Source organism: Pholcus phalangioides, unplaced genomic scaffold (genome assembly GCF_987345545.1).
Source record: "Pholcus phalangioides strain wild (caught in Gottingen) unplaced genomic scaffold, Ppha-v1.0 ptg000015l_1, whole genome shotgun sequence".
Taxonomy (NCBI): domain Eukaryota; kingdom Metazoa; phylum Arthropoda; class Arachnida; order Araneae; family Pholcidae; genus Pholcus; species Pholcus phalangioides.
Genome location: NW_028301608.1, coordinates 68,357,066 through 68,373,844, shown reverse-complemented (window position 1 = coordinate 68,373,844; position 16,779 = coordinate 68,357,066). Strand labels below are relative to the sequence as shown.

At 37.6% G+C, this 16,779-nt stretch overlaps 1 protein-coding gene across 10 annotated transcripts in view; it reads left to right on the top strand.

The window, feature by feature from the left end:
• Window positions 1-16,779, top strand: part of LOC149076594 (uncharacterized) — a 307,582-nt gene that overhangs the window by 72,511 nt on the left and 218,292 nt on the right. For all 10 annotated transcript variants that reach the window (XR_016194077.1, XR_016194076.1, XR_016194078.1 and 7 more), the window contains exon 2: window positions 2,372-2,543. The gene's annotated coding sequence lies outside the window, so the exon portion shown is untranslated. The remainder of the gene's footprint in view (window positions 1-2,371; window positions 2,544-16,779) is intronic.

Below are 16,779 nucleotides of genomic sequence, written 5' to 3'. Positions count from 1 at the left end.
AGATGTTAAGATTCGATAGAATACTTTTTTTGGAGGTCTACGTATACTGTTCGGAATTATTGTAGGAATCTTGCTGTTGTTTGGCCAACCTCCCGAAGGAGATAAGATTTTTGAACTGTCAATCTATCATCTATCGTCTTTGCGTCGAAACTTCGTAAGCGTTAACTGGGAAAAATTTTCGACGCGTTGACGCCGAAATTAAATTTCATTAGCGCCATTCACTCGCGGCTCGATCCCCTCGGGAGGGCGCAAAACGGAAGATCTTTCCAACACGTCATTACTTCCGCTACTCCGACCAATCACATCCCGCGGTCCTTCTTCCCGCGGGAAAACTGCTCAAAGAAAAATCCACTGGCGCGAAAAGTCAAAGAAAACCAAAAATCTCTCCTTCCTTCGCCACATTCAACAAAAATCCTCCGCGATAACAAGAATAAATAAATGAATAAGAAAAAGAAGAGAGGCAAAATAAATAAAGTAAATTAATCAAAGACATCTGGTAAAGTGAAGAGATGAAAAATAAATAAAATAAAACTCTTCTCTTTTGATACTTCCATGAGCAGGCGATGGGAAAAAAATGAGTTGAAGATATTGAAGGGAAAGAGAACTAGCATTCCCCTCAAGAAGCTCTTTTTCTTCTTCTTCGAATACCATTCTCAAATAAAAGATGGGGAATTTATTTCCTTTATAGTTGAAGCCCGGAAGTTCAGGCATACTTCCATAAGGGCCTTTTTAGCCTATTTTCAAACATTTTTGTAAAAATGCCTTTTTTTTTCATTTTTCCTGCATAAATACCTATTTCAATATTGCTTCTGCACAACTATTTTTTCTGTACAACTTGCATATTTTAGGCTTTAAGACTTCAAAGCAATTGCTCTTTTCAAAATTTCAAATCTTATTATTCGTCTTCATCAGAAAGCCCCAACTCTCTCCCAGCCCCATTCGAATGCAAATAGGCGTAAGTGCCTGAGAGAAAGACATCAATGACAAAACAGTGTTGTCTGGCAAAGATTTTCATCTTTGCTATACATAGCCTATATTTTAAACAGCAATCAACAGCATACCGTCAAATTCACATCGATATTAAGTAAGAGCTCTAATTAAAATATAATTATAATTATTCACTAATTCTCACGCTATAATTTTAGCAAGCTTTATGTTTTGTGTACTGCAAAGGTGTTCGCTCATTCTGATCCTAAAATTAAGGGGACGAATTCGGATCCAATATTTCTTCATTGTTTGGGTTTCGGAGCGTTTTCTAAGCCGAGCAAAATAATGAAATGAACTAATCAAAGATATCTTTTGAAGTTTAGTGGTTGAAATCAAGATGAAATATGTAATAGTTTTGCTTTAATCATGTTTTACGCGGTCTCCAATATTTTACGCCCCGATGTGGCTGTACCCTTCGCACCTGCTCAAATCCAGCCTGTTTATTCAACCATTCTGAATCGTTGGGAATATTCTATAAAAAAATTCTTCTGGAGAATCTATTATATAGGGAGAAAAAATTCGATAACAAATATTTATTCAGCATGTTTCTTCGGAACATAAATGCTTTCGTTTTAGCGTCAAGCGGCAAAAAAATGCTTCGTTTACTCTTTTATTTTGTTCTGAGCTATAATGAAATGCCGTAGATTTTACAAGCAATAACTTACGAAGTTTGTTTTTCGAAACAAAAACTAACGCATTTTCATCAGGGCAAGCGATAAGTCTCCAAAATTATGCTTCTATAGACGCGTGGTGCTTAATCGAAGAAATACAGTACACGCATTGATTATCCATAGATAACATTAGTTTCGAAATTATGATTCAGTATTGTAAACTTTTTTTTGAACACGCATTCAGTCATTTTGTATACACTATTTGAAAATAACGCAGCCGGAAATGACATATTGCGTTTTTTTTAGATAACTTCTTGTTGGAAATGAAAGAAACATTTGGAATAAAAAATGATAGAAATTTACGAAGAAATAAAACTAAAATAGTGACGAAAAAAAAGATCATATGATCATGCCTGATGGAAATATGAAGTGAAAAGTAACAAAACGCACAGCCAGCGCCATCTGTTAGCATTTCTCAGACATTTGAGATCCGCGATACAAAAAAAGAGTTTCTATGTTTCATCGTGTAGGAATGAATGGAATTTTAAAACACATATATGCCCACCGATTTATTAATCTCAATAAAAATTCCATTCATAATAAAATATAACTGAAATTCATCAACCGCATCGTGGCATTTGATCATTAATTTAAACGTCGGTCGGTTGGATGAGTAATCGTCAGCTAGAATTAGCGTTTTCCGACATCATAAGAAAGTGTGTGTTGCTTATTACTGATCAAAATTAATTATATTTTAATTTTTCCCCTTTCAGAATGATATAAAATTCAAGTGTCTTCGATTGTGCTGTTTGGGGATGATGATGATCTTTTCTTAGGGGATCTCGTTGTTTTCGAACCGCAGCTGCGTCAATTGAGGGATCGCTTTAATAGCAACCGGAATAACCAACGAACCTCTTGTGTTTGGAGTAACAGTTACAAAATTTGGTAAGTGATTATTAGTGTAATTATAGAATCGGCTACTGTTTCTTTTCTCACGATTTCTTTCTTATTTTTCTACCTGGAAGACGGTTTTTCTTTGCGCATACACTATGTGTGTATGGGGAGGGGGTGGGAGGGATGGAGAGAAAGAAGAAGCATCTTATCCTCATGATTATAATAGGATAAGATTTGTATCTGTCACTAGCAGTCGTTTTGATTGATGAGTTGCAGCGGACTGAGTCAGCTGCTTTTGAGAGGCCGAGAATTTTGAAGAGTGATTAACTCACGTTCGATGTACCCTTTTTTCTCAGTCTTTGTTGTTTTTTTTCCCACTGATACGCTTTCACGTTCACGAAGCTGATGTTTTCCTCTTCCACCTTTTTCTCTGTGGCATCGGATTAATATAAATAAATTTTGTGGATGATCTCAAACATATCAGTGATTCAATTCTAATCTCTTGAGGAAAAAGAAATTGGTGTCCTTCTACAAACAACACTTATCGTGTGTCCTCTTATTCAAGATTGAAAGAAAAATATATTGTCAATAGACATTGAGAAATACGATCAACCTTTTGTTCATACATATCTTATAATCACATACGAAGTGATTATAAGATATGTATGAACAAAAGGAAAAATTATTATTGAAGGAAAAACGATTAGAAATTGTGAAGGAATTGTTATAAAAAAAGCGTCATTATTTTTCTGAATCAATTTCGAACTGAATTATGGCTGTTACGGGCCATCAAAGATTGTACGTGCTATTATTCCTTTTACCGAGATGTTGTGTTTTTATACTAACTTTTATACACAATGCTGGGGGGTTTGAATTGAAAGTTATGAATTTCACGATTTGAAAAAAAATTGAAACAGAATTTTTGTAATTGCCATTTTTTAGCAAATTTGAAATCATTTACTAATTTCGGGCTAGTGAAAGCTGATTAGACGGGAGATCTCAGTCTATAAGAAATGATATTCACTCAGCTTCGTGACTTCTCGTAGTAACCATTTGCCTGTAGGGTTTACTTGGCTCACGGGTGTCATCAATGACCTTCAGCGTTATTATGGGGTCAACTGATCTAATATGCATGTTACGGTAAATGTCATAAATCCGGTTATTATGCATACTCGCCAAGTATTTTCGTAAGTTTCATAAATTTCCCTAGATTCATCCCTTTTACCAGCGATTATGCATTGTAATCAAGCGTTTCAGAGCTGCTATCTATATTTCAAATTGTGAGTAATCTTATGGAATGATTAAATATTTGTGCTGTTATAGGCCTGTTGCTCTATTACAAACTCAGACAATTAGTTTATGAAATCCAATGTTATTAATTGGGAAAAGCTTTTAAAAAAAGAAAAATACCTATTATTTGGAATCAAAGGACTGGTTCGCTGTTTGTAAAAAAGAGCTGCAACTGTATACGTGATTTGCTAAAATATTTCATCTACGACTTGTTTAATTACATCGGTATTTTTTATTATCTACCCTCCGAAAGAGTTGCAGTGGGGCTACTTTCTGTGTAGTACACAAAAGTGTTATGCGATAAACTACTTAACAGGGTACAAAAACAAATTGAATTTTATTCATTAATTAATCAATTGAATTTTTTTTGCTATGAATAAATCCTCACAAATGCATTTTATGTGGGTACTGTCAAAGCTAATTCAGGAGCCACAACAGCATATATTTGACGGTGCCTGACGATAACGCTACCTTTCGATATAACGATATCCCCCCCCCCTCCCTATTACGACATTTTTTCTTGGTCCGCAGAGTATCGTTACATCGAGGTATCACTGCATTAAAATTAGTGATTTCATCAAGACATCAATTCACAGTTAGTTGAAGTAAACACTGTTGATTTACTTATAATAGACCTTTTCCCAGTTATTGTGCTTCAAACTCCCTTTTTATTATGAATAAAAGAGGTCTTATATGCATATACTTGAACGTTGTTTTTATTCTATATGGATAAAAAAACCATAGTAGCGGATTAATTTAAAGTCATCTGCTCTTTTGAAACCTCCCTCTCACTTTAGACTTTAGAAGAACAAAAAAGAAGTAACACCAGAACTCATGTACAATATTATAGAAAAAAAAACTGAACAAATTGTGCGAGTGCGTGCGTGCGTCGTTGCTCTCAATAACTGGCACGTGTACGGGATTCAGATCCCGAAAAAAGGCAATTTACGAGGCCCGGAGGCTTTTCCAACTTTGTTGTGCAAAGGGTTCGTTCGGTTGGTCGTCGTTTGCTTTGGAGAGAATAAAAACAGAGAGAAAAGTAGCTTCTCTCTTCTTTTTTTTTTTTTTTTTTTTTTGTAGCGCTTCTCCCCTAATTGACTGTCCCCCAAGCTGTAGTCATTGCACTTTTGTCGGGTGATTTCTAGAAATTTATGCAAACGCGGGTCCATCTTCCATTCCCATCCACCCTCTTGTAGTCTTTCGTTCGTGCTGGCGGCTAAAAGCTGATGATACCAGCACGTTCGGAAACATCCTCTCTCTCAGGCCTGGCCGTAAAGTATCCCTGGTGTGTGTGTAAGAGGAAAAAAAGCCTCCCAACTTTTTTTTGCCTAGCTTTTTGTTTCTCTACTTGTGCCGCCACTATCAACATCATTTTAAGGATTGATCTTTGTCAAATTAGAGTAAGCAGTGAAGTAATGATGAAGTTCCTTTGAATGGATGTGTGTTTTCAAACAAATATGCACTTATAAGGCAGGCTGTAGTGTACAGTAAGTCTCGAAAATTCTCGAGTCTTGAAACTTCGAGGTTACGGATAATCAGAGATAATCGCATAATTGGAAATTCCTTTTTTAAAGCTTCTCTGTTTTCCGCCAGTAATAAGTGTTCTTTCATTTTGTCTCATTTTTCTTACGAAATACGAGTAATTTCAGTCTTGGGGGGGGGGGGTGCCTTAACAGGGACTAAAGGGGTCTTGAGTCCTAGAGTAAGTTCTTTCACGGCCTTTCAGGTAAGAATTTTTCATGGTAAATTTATAGTTTACAAAAAGAAAGAAAAGAGTATTCATATTTTTGTTCGGGACCCTCGAGCCCCCATGAGTCTCACTTACAAAGAGGCGATAGGTCTTGATAGCTGTGTAATGAATTAAGGACGAAACAAGTAAGAGTAGGTATCACCGCCCCCCCCCCACCCCCCGTAAAAGTAGTTTTCTAATACTTTTCTTACAATCCAAGTTTTCATTAATCCGAGGGGATCTCGGTTACCTCAGATCATCGAGACTCTACTGAAGTTTCCTTGGATGCCCATGATGCAGACTCAAATTCATAGAAAGAATTGAAAATAATCGTATTACAGGCAAATTCGGTTATAACGACATCGAAGATTCCACGGGATTTCGCCATTATAACCGAGTTGTCGTTGCAACCGAGGGTGGTTTTTTAAAGATATTTTTTGACGAAAAATATAACCAGAGGCAATAAAATATTTTTTTTATTCCTTATGATCAGGACTGTGTTTCCAAATTGGGCGGCGCGGTTCCTAATGGCATAGCGTGGTAAATAATCTTTCTTGAAGACGTCGCTAGGAGCTTGTGAATGTAATGTGCGAGTGCTCAGTGCTTTGAATGCCTCCTCTCTAGAACGTTCTGGAAAGCCACGGAAAAACGATGACTGGACAAGGGAGCCGCCATCGAAAAGTTTGAGAACCTCTGAATTGGGGGGAGGGTGACTAATCTGACCTAGAAAAATACGGGAAAATTGGATAATAAATATGACACATCGCCAATTCTTTCCAAAAATTGCCACGAATATCGTCGAAAAATAAATCGGCAATATTGTCAAATATTGCTATAAATCATCCTGGCAAGAAATACAGTGCTACAGCAAGTCTGAAATGTATTTCACGGGGAAAAAATGAACTAGGCAAGTGTCAGATGAGTATTTATAGTTAAATTCATTATGACACAAAATTTATGTTATGCAAATCACCTTCATTCCTGATATTAGTAGAGATTAGGAATTAAAGCGAAATTCGTTGAAAAGTTTAAAATAAAACGGGACAAACAAAAATTTTGTTTAAAAAAATAGTCAGGAAGGGCAAAATGCGGAAATGTTTCGTATAGTGGTCACGTCAAGAAGCAAGTCGGAGAGTCAAACATGCAATAAATCTTCTCTTTTTTCCAATGAATATTCCCTGAATGTGATCAGCTCTAATCGTAGGAATTTCTCGGAAAACGTCGTTGAAACATAAATAAAAGTGATGAAATATTTATCGTTATATTCGAGGTTGTTGCTTTTCATCGATGTTATAAGCGAGGTTCACGAGCATTACTCTCAATGGGGATCGCCCTGGACCACCAGGTTATTGACGCTATAGCTGAGGTGTCGTTATTACTGAGTTTGACACAAGTGCACAGATTTCTTATAATCAGCCCATAGTGTACAGGGATAAGTATCTTGATTTGCAAGCGCAGTACACAATTTTTCGAAATATCCTCCCCTTCCCTCACGGGACTTATGTTTTTAAACTTAGTCGTGGAGGTTTTGGGGAATGCACATCAATTTTTGATTAAAAAAAACATACACCTCCAAAAAGTTGGCTCCGTACGCTGTCGTTATAATAATCGAACGAATAAATTGCATTTTATTCAGAATCAGCCCGGGGCCACTCGAGTGATAATTCTTGGAAATCTTTTGCGGTCCACTTACGGAAGGAACTGGAAGGGGGCGGGTTGGGCAACTGTCCCACGCGTCAAACTTTAGGAAGTAGTAAGTTTTAGGTGGAAACAAAGAACACCATTATAACATTATTGAATTTTAAATTGTTGGGTGCGGCAAAGTTCCTAATTATGGCCCTGGTGCCCGAGCGGCGCGGTGGTAAGATGCATCTTGTACAATAAATTGCAATATAGTGATATGGCCAGTGTTTGGTGAAGTACTTAAGGCCCTGGGTCCACTTACTTGATTTGATAAAGTCACGTGCTGATTAGATAGGCCTCATGTAAAAAAAAAATATTATGATGGTTTTGATTTAAAAATGTTCAATATAAATATAAATGTAAAATGCAAAAATATTCAAATTCAAGAAGCATTATATTTAATAAAATGTTAATTGGGTTAACTTGTTCATTCAAAATGAAATCAAAAATTAATGAATTATAGTGTAAACGTGAACAGGAAAAAACACTTTGAACGCGATTTTCTCAAATTGCAGTTTTTGAGAGTATTACGTCAGCAAGATTTTAGCCATTTTTGACACCCCCCCCCCCCATGTCCGCAAAATTTCGTCAGCTCTACCCCCACTTGAATGATTGCAGTGGATACAGTAATACTCTTATTACCAAATTGAACACTCTAGGAACTCATCTTTTCCATCTGCTTGTGTGTATGAGACAGAAATGAGCTAACTATATCATATAACACAGCACACCACCTCACACTTTGTTTTCGCTACGGCTCACGAACCCGACTGCATAGCTTTGCATAGTGTAAAATAAGATGTTCAGTTTTTTTCACCTCCCTATAAATTTTCCTTCATCTATTTCTCAAGTTGTTTATCTTAGCCTTCGGTCAGTGTTTGTCATTTTTTTATAATGTTTTTTATTGTTTTTTGAAACTTATCTTCGAATTTTGGGCCGCTTCTGGAACGAATTAAATTATTTTCCTTAGAAATCTATGGAAAATAACGTTTCAGCTAACGAAAGTGAAATACCTTCGTTAGCCGAAATATCACTGTAGATGTATTTACAGTTGAATATAATAATTACAGAAACTAATAGAAAAACTTAAAAATTGCATCTCCATTAATCTTTTTTGTTCGTGACGGTATATTGCCATTGCATGGTGAGAAACGAAGTTATGTTAAGAAGACATCAACGAATAAGGCAAATACACCATGTTGGTGTCTTCTTGGACAAAGCTGATCAACTCTTCCGAACGAACTTATGTTTTGGGCATTCGTTTGCTTTTCAGTCGTCCGAGATATCTCAGAATGCACGTGTATGAATGGCTTCTCGTTGACCACCGATGAGTGAGGTAACTTTTTCGACGTGAAACTGATACCTGAATCAGTGTCCAACGGCAAAAAAAAAAAAAAAAGAAGTCAGATTTTTAACTTGCGAAAGAAAATAAGAGATTTTCTAACTGATAGAAAGGAAAAAAAGGAAAAGAAACTCTTTTCCCCCCGTGAGTTGATAGAGAAGTGAAATTCTAGAAAAGTAATTTCTGGTAGCTTTTTTTTTTGTTATTCTCGTTCGGTTGATAGTATTTCGCTATGAAATACACCACCGGCATCGCAAGAGAGAAAAAGATCTAAGAAACGAGATATCTTGTCAAATCAGGGAGTTGCATCCGCTCTAACAGAAGGATAGCACGCAACCAATGAGAGGAGCTCAGAGCGACACATGTCACTCTCTGTCGCCGCGAATGTCTTTTTCAGGAAGACCGACTTATTCTGCTTCAACTGACACAGCCAGACTTAATGTATGTACTTCGTGGCACACGTTACACCGGACTAGACTGACGACGGACGAAAGACATTTGAGCCACCTAATACTCTCTAACTGGTGGCACTATAGCCGAAAGTAAAAAAAAGAAATGGCTAAACCTACTTCCATGAACACATACGATATCGTAACGAGATACACTAGATATCCAACCATAAAAAGTCGAATGACCCATTTTTTTAATACCACATTTGACATTGTTTAATTTTTTTTTTGTCATTTGCTGCTCTAGCATTTTTCCCTTTAATAATCGATCGTGGAAAATCGATTCTTCTTGATCAACTAAACATCGCAATGTAAGATATACATTTTGTAAAATTTTAAACATAATTTATCATAAAGACTTAATTTTTAAGCTGTATTCCTGCAAGTATAAAATTTACAATATTATATGCACTGGCAATTAATTCCCTCTTGCCTCTTGACATGGGAAAGAATTACCAACATGAGTTTTATAGGTTTCAATATATTACAAATTAGGCCTATGCAAATCACTCATGAGCTTTTCAAACAGTCCTCTAAGAAATTCCTCGTGAATTAGTGCGTATCGAAAACTGTTTTAGATATGTATATGTGTATTTGTTTCCTGACGTAAACTTATTAGAAGTGTGTGTGGTGTGGTGTGGTGCGGTGTGGTGTCTTTATAAATGTGCTGCCATCTATCGGAAAAGTTGGAAATGAAATTGTTATATGTTTGTAGTACATCTGTATTAACTGTTTTATTTATGAGTCTGTGTGTGTGTGTAGGGGGGGGGGTGAGGGGTGCTTTTTTAAAGATTGGGGGGTGGAGGGTTAATCAGACAACTAAGACATGATTACCTTAACTGCCGCTGTGGTGGTCGAGTGGTCATAGTGAACCTTTACCATAATAATTCTTTCTTTCAAACCGAGCACAACTCCGGTCTATCGCTATGGCGGGAAGGCGGGAAATTCACTACCCAATAAGTTGTGCCGGAAGCATGCATGCTTGCCTAACAGTTTGAGTGCGTATCTAGTGTTGTGCGCGAATTTTTATTGCTGCCATCTATTTTTCAAACTATGAGTGAAGTGTAACGATTGAATACACGTACCGTTGCAACGCCTGTTGCTCTTTGTGGCGGGACTTTAACTGACGTGAACCTCGGCAAATACGAAGAGGCAGCCGCACTATGTTGCAAATTATTGGGGCCATAAAATGAGATCAAAATGCTTCGACACGCACACCTCAGATTTTTTCAATCTTAATCACTTTTTAATTTCACGCGTTAACTTCAACTACTACTATAAACCGTACATGCACCTCGTGCACATTCCTCTGAGGAATTTCTGACATATTGGTACATACCGGAATGTGTGTTCTGAGTGGCCCCTAACGTATTCAAGAGCCCTTCTTGTTTTTGCTGTTGCTATCATTTGCCTTCCATATTTTGAAGTAAAGATGCTTGAAGTTTCATGTTTGTAAGTATCGTGTTGTAGATTTGGCTGTTCTCTACGGAAAGACTTTTTCAAACGTAAGTTTCCACTGCTTAACAAAGCCGTAGCTCAAAATTGTATCAATCTCTAGATATGTCATTATTAAAGAACCGTACCATTACCCCGTGATGTAATTAATACACAAGATGCACAGATATTCTTATGCGAGGCAATAAACCTTTTTCGCACCCGTCCGCAAAATACGTGAAACCGGCACTGACAATCTCCTTCCTTTGACGAATCAAGTGTGCAGCATCTTTCAACAAAACCTTTCCAATACCCGTAAACGAATATACAGTCAAACTGGGTTGTAACGACCTCGGTTATAATGATATCTCGGCTATAACGTCGATAATTGGTGTACAAAGCCGTTTCCCGTAGAGAACAATGCTAACGAGCCTTGCTTATAACGACGACGAAAACGACCTCGGCTATAACGACATACTTTCCGTCGTTTTCGTTTCTCTTTTTATGACGTTTTCCACGAAATTCTTATAATGAGAGCTAATGTGTTCCGAAACAAGGAAATGTTCGTCTGTTATACTATTGTTATCTATCGATGGATATTCAAGTAAATATGAGACTCGTAAACAGGACTATAACGACAACATTTCTCGAAATATTCGATTTCAGAAGTTGACTGTAGTAGCCGAGTTAGACTTGCGTGTGTACTGTGTTTTCACACATAGACATTTTGTTTTTAAATGTAAGCTACATTTCAACAGATGTCTTGAACCGACCGGTCTCTTGGGTCACACTCGATTGTTTTGTGAGTGTGTTTGATCAATGAATCAAAATGTTAGGCTGGCAATCGATGGATCTGTTTTATATCGTAATTTCACGTGACAAACATTGATTACTGGTCAAAGCATCTGAGCGTTATGACATCCAGACCGATATTGTATTGCAGAAGCACGTTTTGCACGACAACTCAGATACTGATGAGAAGTGAAAGTGGTTCATGCGGGAATGCACTTTCACACTCACATACAGATATATACTTATAGGTATGTGTGTGTGTGTAGATGAGAGAGAGAGAGAGAGAGAGAGAGAGAGAGGGGTGCGTCTTATAATGGGATATATCCAGCGAAGGAAGGAAGGAAGGTAGAGACAGGATTTCTCGAGAGGAAGAGACTGGTTGTTCCGGTCAAACGTAATCTGGGGATTAGGATGGACGCAACCGGATCTACCGTGTTGTATGTGTGCGAGAGAGACGTTTATGATGCATTAGCTTAGGTCTGATGGAAATTCGGTTGAGGTTCTCGACGGTGTATTCAACGATAAACTTCGAACTAAGGCTGTACGGCATAGTCTAAAATGAGGTTCCGATCCATCACTGTGCATGAAAATAAAATAAAAGTGTGCGTATTTACACTACACATGAAACTGTGTGATATAGCTGAAGCTTTAATACAGGGGTTTGTTTTCAACCTATGGCGCGCTGGCGAAATGTGGCCGGCCGATTATTTTGAGCAAATAGCTACTTTACATAGAAAAACGATTAAATTACAAAAGAAAAATTCTTTAAAGAGTGCTCTCTCTCTCTGACCACTGAAAAAAAAAATCTGTACTGCTTTATTTAGAACTGTGAGATAATTTCCAGATCCGATATTAATACTGTGCATCTGATGCATTGAGAGGACCGTCTTAACGAATTCATGGTGGAGGGGGGCCCAGAGCCAAAACACTTTTTTGAGGGGACTATGTTTTCATGTGTTTCGAGGGGCAAAATTGAGCATCCAAAAGGAAAACATAATTACAGAATTTACATAATTAAAATTATTTAATTTTATAATTTCATAACTGCTGAAAATTTATAAACAAAAAAAAAAAAAAAAACAGTTACACAATAGCTGAAAGAAATAATTTCCGAACAACTGGTAGAAATGATTGCAGAGTTACTAATAGAAACGAACTATTGAAAATAATTTCAGAATTTTTTTAGAAACACATTGATGAAATAAATAATTTTGTAATTAAGGAAAATTTAATTTTGTAATTAAGGAAAATTTAATTTTGTAGTGAATGAAAATTTAATTTCTTGAATAATGAAAGAAATAATTGATGATAAAAATCGGAATCGGTGAAAGAATTTATTTCAGAGTTGATAGAAATTCACAAATTTAATGAAAGAAATAATTTCAGAGTAAATAAAAGTGCTCAACAATTTGGGAAGCAATGTTTAATTTAATAATAGGGAATGGTACCACACTGCATGATTTTGTGGCCTACGGGCTTCGTAGAAAGTTTTGCAATCAAAATGCTTTAATATCATTTTGCAAATTCTAAATATTGGTTACATCCAACACTGAGTGATAACTGAGAGAAAAAAAATGAATTTTTTCAAATATTTCATTGAAACGAGGATTCCAAATTTTTTAACTTTCGCGAAATCCTCGGTAAAGAAGCAAAAGTCTTGAATATTTCAAAAGGAAACCTGGTATCTGATTTTCAGTAACTTAATCCGTACCCCGAAGAGTCACACCGTACCACTTTGTAATCACCGTCGTAGCCGCTGCTTTCTCAGAAATATAACGCGGCTCATCGTTTGGGAAACAGCGATCTCCAATAATTTAAATATTCAATCGTACATTGGAAATTGCACTGTGAAAAAGTTATTATTTTTTTGTTTACAAAAATCAAAATTATGTTTATGAGTGGTCAAGAAGTAAAGAAGGGGACATCAGACTAAAATTATATAGATACAGTTAATGTGTGTGTGTGTGTGTGTGTGTGTGTGTGTGTATATGGCGCGATACACTAACTTTAGAAATTTCAATGAAAAATTTCTAAAGTTAGTGTATCGCGCCACAAAAGGCTGCTTTATACACATAACCCGAAATTAAATATTATGAAAAGGTGAAAGATGAGAAGTTATTGAAAAATTGTAAAAAGGAAGAATATGGATCAATGAGGAGGTCGTTCTCAAGGGAGTACCCCCCCACATTGCTCCAAACTGCAAAACTGTTTCTAATGATGGTAAGACTAATAGGCAAAAAATTACCATCAGTTCCCCCGACATTTTTGCGAGAAACAAGCTTTGGAAGTCAAACAGCAAAAATGACAAAATATAAAAAAATCAAAATATGAAATAACAAATGAGTTAAAAACACAAAATATACATATATATATATATATATATACACAGTCGATCCCGCTTATAACGCTCCCACTTGGAACGTTTTCCCGCTTAGTGCGACATATTTTCGTGCGACCTATTTTTTAACTAATTCTCAATTAAATTTCCCATTTAAAGCGTTTTCACGCTTACCACGTTTTTTCATAACGGTATTTTTAAAAATGTTATGAGCGGGATCCACTGTATATATATATATATATATATATATATAGCAAAATGTATATTATGAAAATTTAATTTTTGTCGAAATTTATATATCAGAGTGGAAATATAATCAGATATTTACATAATTAAATTATAGCCGATAACACAATTATCTGTATATATAAAATAACATAGCCATGAAATTTGGTCAGAAGCTTTATTCCACGATAACATAGAGAAATCCCGCAGATCCGAAACTACTGAAGCTACAAATATGAAATTTGGTCAGTATTTTTGTATTGTAATGTAGAGACTCACTGGGAAGAGATTTTTCACAATTCAACCTCCCTTGGGGGGGGGGGGGAGTTCAAAGGTTATATGGAACAATCGTCACTGTCCCGAAATCCTGAAGTCATAAATATGAAATTTAGTCGGTATTATATTTTACAATGTTGATACCCACTAAGACGGGATTTCTGAAAATTCATTCCCCAAAGGAGTCATGAGGTGTTCAAATGTTATATGGGGGAATCACCGCCGAGTAATTTTCAGATTACCAAATCCACGAGAGCGAAGCCGCGGGAAACAGATGGTTGGTTGCAAATAAAATAGCTCAGATACAATTTAACCGACTGATTTTTTGTTAAATTTCAACGAAAGTGGAAACAAAAACCAAAAATAATGTTTATTCATTATTACACTGCTCAAAACAATTAGGGGAGCAAGCAAAAAAGTGAAGAAAACCGTGCGAGACAGCCACGTATTGGCATACAATGGATAGTACACGCGTATCAATGCGCAATACAGAAAAAAGACGTAAAAAAAATTTGGAATTAAGCTTTAATTCTTTGAAAATATGGAAAAAACATGAAAAGATGATTTAGGGCAACAATTTGGTTACATGTAAACGAAAAAAAAAAGTACTGGTCGGCTGAAGTTGGTTTTCTGTGGTTCCCAACTTCAAGGCGCAAATGCGAGTCGATCTCTCTGTTAAAAAGTCTCGCCACAGAGAGCAACAGTCCTACAACGATAAATCATTCAATCATAACACTTCACTCATAGTTAGAAAAAAAAACTGGTGGCAGATGGCAGCACTACACATAACAAACATTACACAGAAACAAACTTTACGTCAGGTTGCACTACACGTACACGCACATTCCCGCATGTACCAATTCGTTGGGGGGTTCGTTGGGGGATTCCGTGGGGGGGTGCATTTGGGGTGTAGCAGTAGTAGGTAGGGCCTCCAAAAAATGGCTCGGGGATCCATGATGTTCTTAAGTCAGCCACCTCGTTGGGCAATTTGCCTGTTGTGGCGTTGTATTTGTATTTGTACATGATGCATGAGTTTTAATAGGGCGTGTGGTCTCCTCGACCTGCACTGCACACGAAGACTGCTGCACACCTGTTTGCCATGGATGCGATGAGGTTATCGATCAGACTTTGGGGAATACTGTTCCACTCCTCGAGAAGTGCAATCTGCAAATCTCGGACAGTAACAGGCGGCCTTGGTCGCGCAGCAATGCGTCGTCCCCCAAACATGCTCGATTGGATTCAGGTCAGGAGAGCACGCTGGCCATTCCACACGCTGTATTGTTTCAGCTTCAAGCATGTTCCCCACCAGACGAGCTCTGTGCGGTCGGGCATTATCATCCTGGAAAACAAAGGAATCTCCAATGGCTCCAGCGTAAGGGATGACATGAGGTCGCAGTATCTCGTCTGCATACCTTCGGGCCGTCAAAGTGCCATTCCGAATGATATGCAGGTCCGTACGTCTGCCTATGCCGATTCCACCCCATATCATCCAACCCGCTCGTCTGTATTTTGACCTTTCACGAACGAATGCGGGGTTATTTCGAGTGCCCCTGTCCCTCCATACCAAAACACGTCGGGTGTCACACTCCAGACTGAATCGGGACTCGTCTGTAAACAGCACTTGGCTCCAATCATGTTGCTCCCAATCTCGATGTTCAGCAGCCCATCTTCTTCGGGCCGCACGGAGGCGTGGGGTCAACGGAATGCAGACCATTGGCCTACGTGCATAGAGCCCTCCCTCATGAAGCCTATTACGTACTGTTTGGCTGGACACCCTTCGTCCTGTTGCCAAGAGCAGCCGTCTTTGCAGCTGCGTAGCATTCTCTGTTCTGTTTCGACGGGCTGCTAACCGTACATACCGGTCATCAGTTGCTGTAGTGGCGCGTGGCCGACCTTGCCCTGGTCGACGTCTAACATTTCCTGTTTCTTGGAATCGATTCCACAGCCTTGCAACAACACTTCTGGCGACTCCAACAGCGTCCGCGACACTACGTTGTGTTTGCCCGGATTCCAGTCTGCCTATAACACGCCATACCATGGATTCCGGTAAATCACGTTGTTGAGACATCCTCAAGTCACCTTGTCTCAAAAAAAAAAAAAATACTGCGCAATCGAATTTCACAGTTACGGCAGTAAAACAGACGTTTCTGCAACATCCCGATTTCTGCCCTTATCTCCTTTTTCTGGTTTTTGACGTCATGAACTTTGATTTGCATATGAAGTTTTCTTCTTTCGTTTCCTGCTAGGCTTTAAATTATGGACGATTCATTTTATGTTACTTATCGTTATACATCTTTGCGTAATTTTGTTAAAACCATGTGCTCCCCTAATTGTTTTGAGCAGTGTATTTTTCTTTTTACATCATTTTTTGATTTTGGATTATAACTGAACACATTAAAATTCTCAGTTTTCGAATAATATCCCTAACGTGAAACTGGCATAATCATTCTGAATAGATTCGTGTCTAGGAGTACAAATAGGTAACCACATGCATGATGAAAAATAATGAACGAATCATCTTCGAATTAGTTTGAAGAATATTTCAAGGAGAAAGGGCGGAAACTCCCTTCTCCTCACACAACCTCGACGGAAGATAACTAAATAGTACGCTGACGTGTCATACAATGAGAAGCATGTCAAGTCGTCGATGCGTCCGGATTTTGGAAGGCAACTAGCCGGATTAAGAACGTGTGGCATGCATGCATGCAGCCAGTCTCTTGGGCGATACC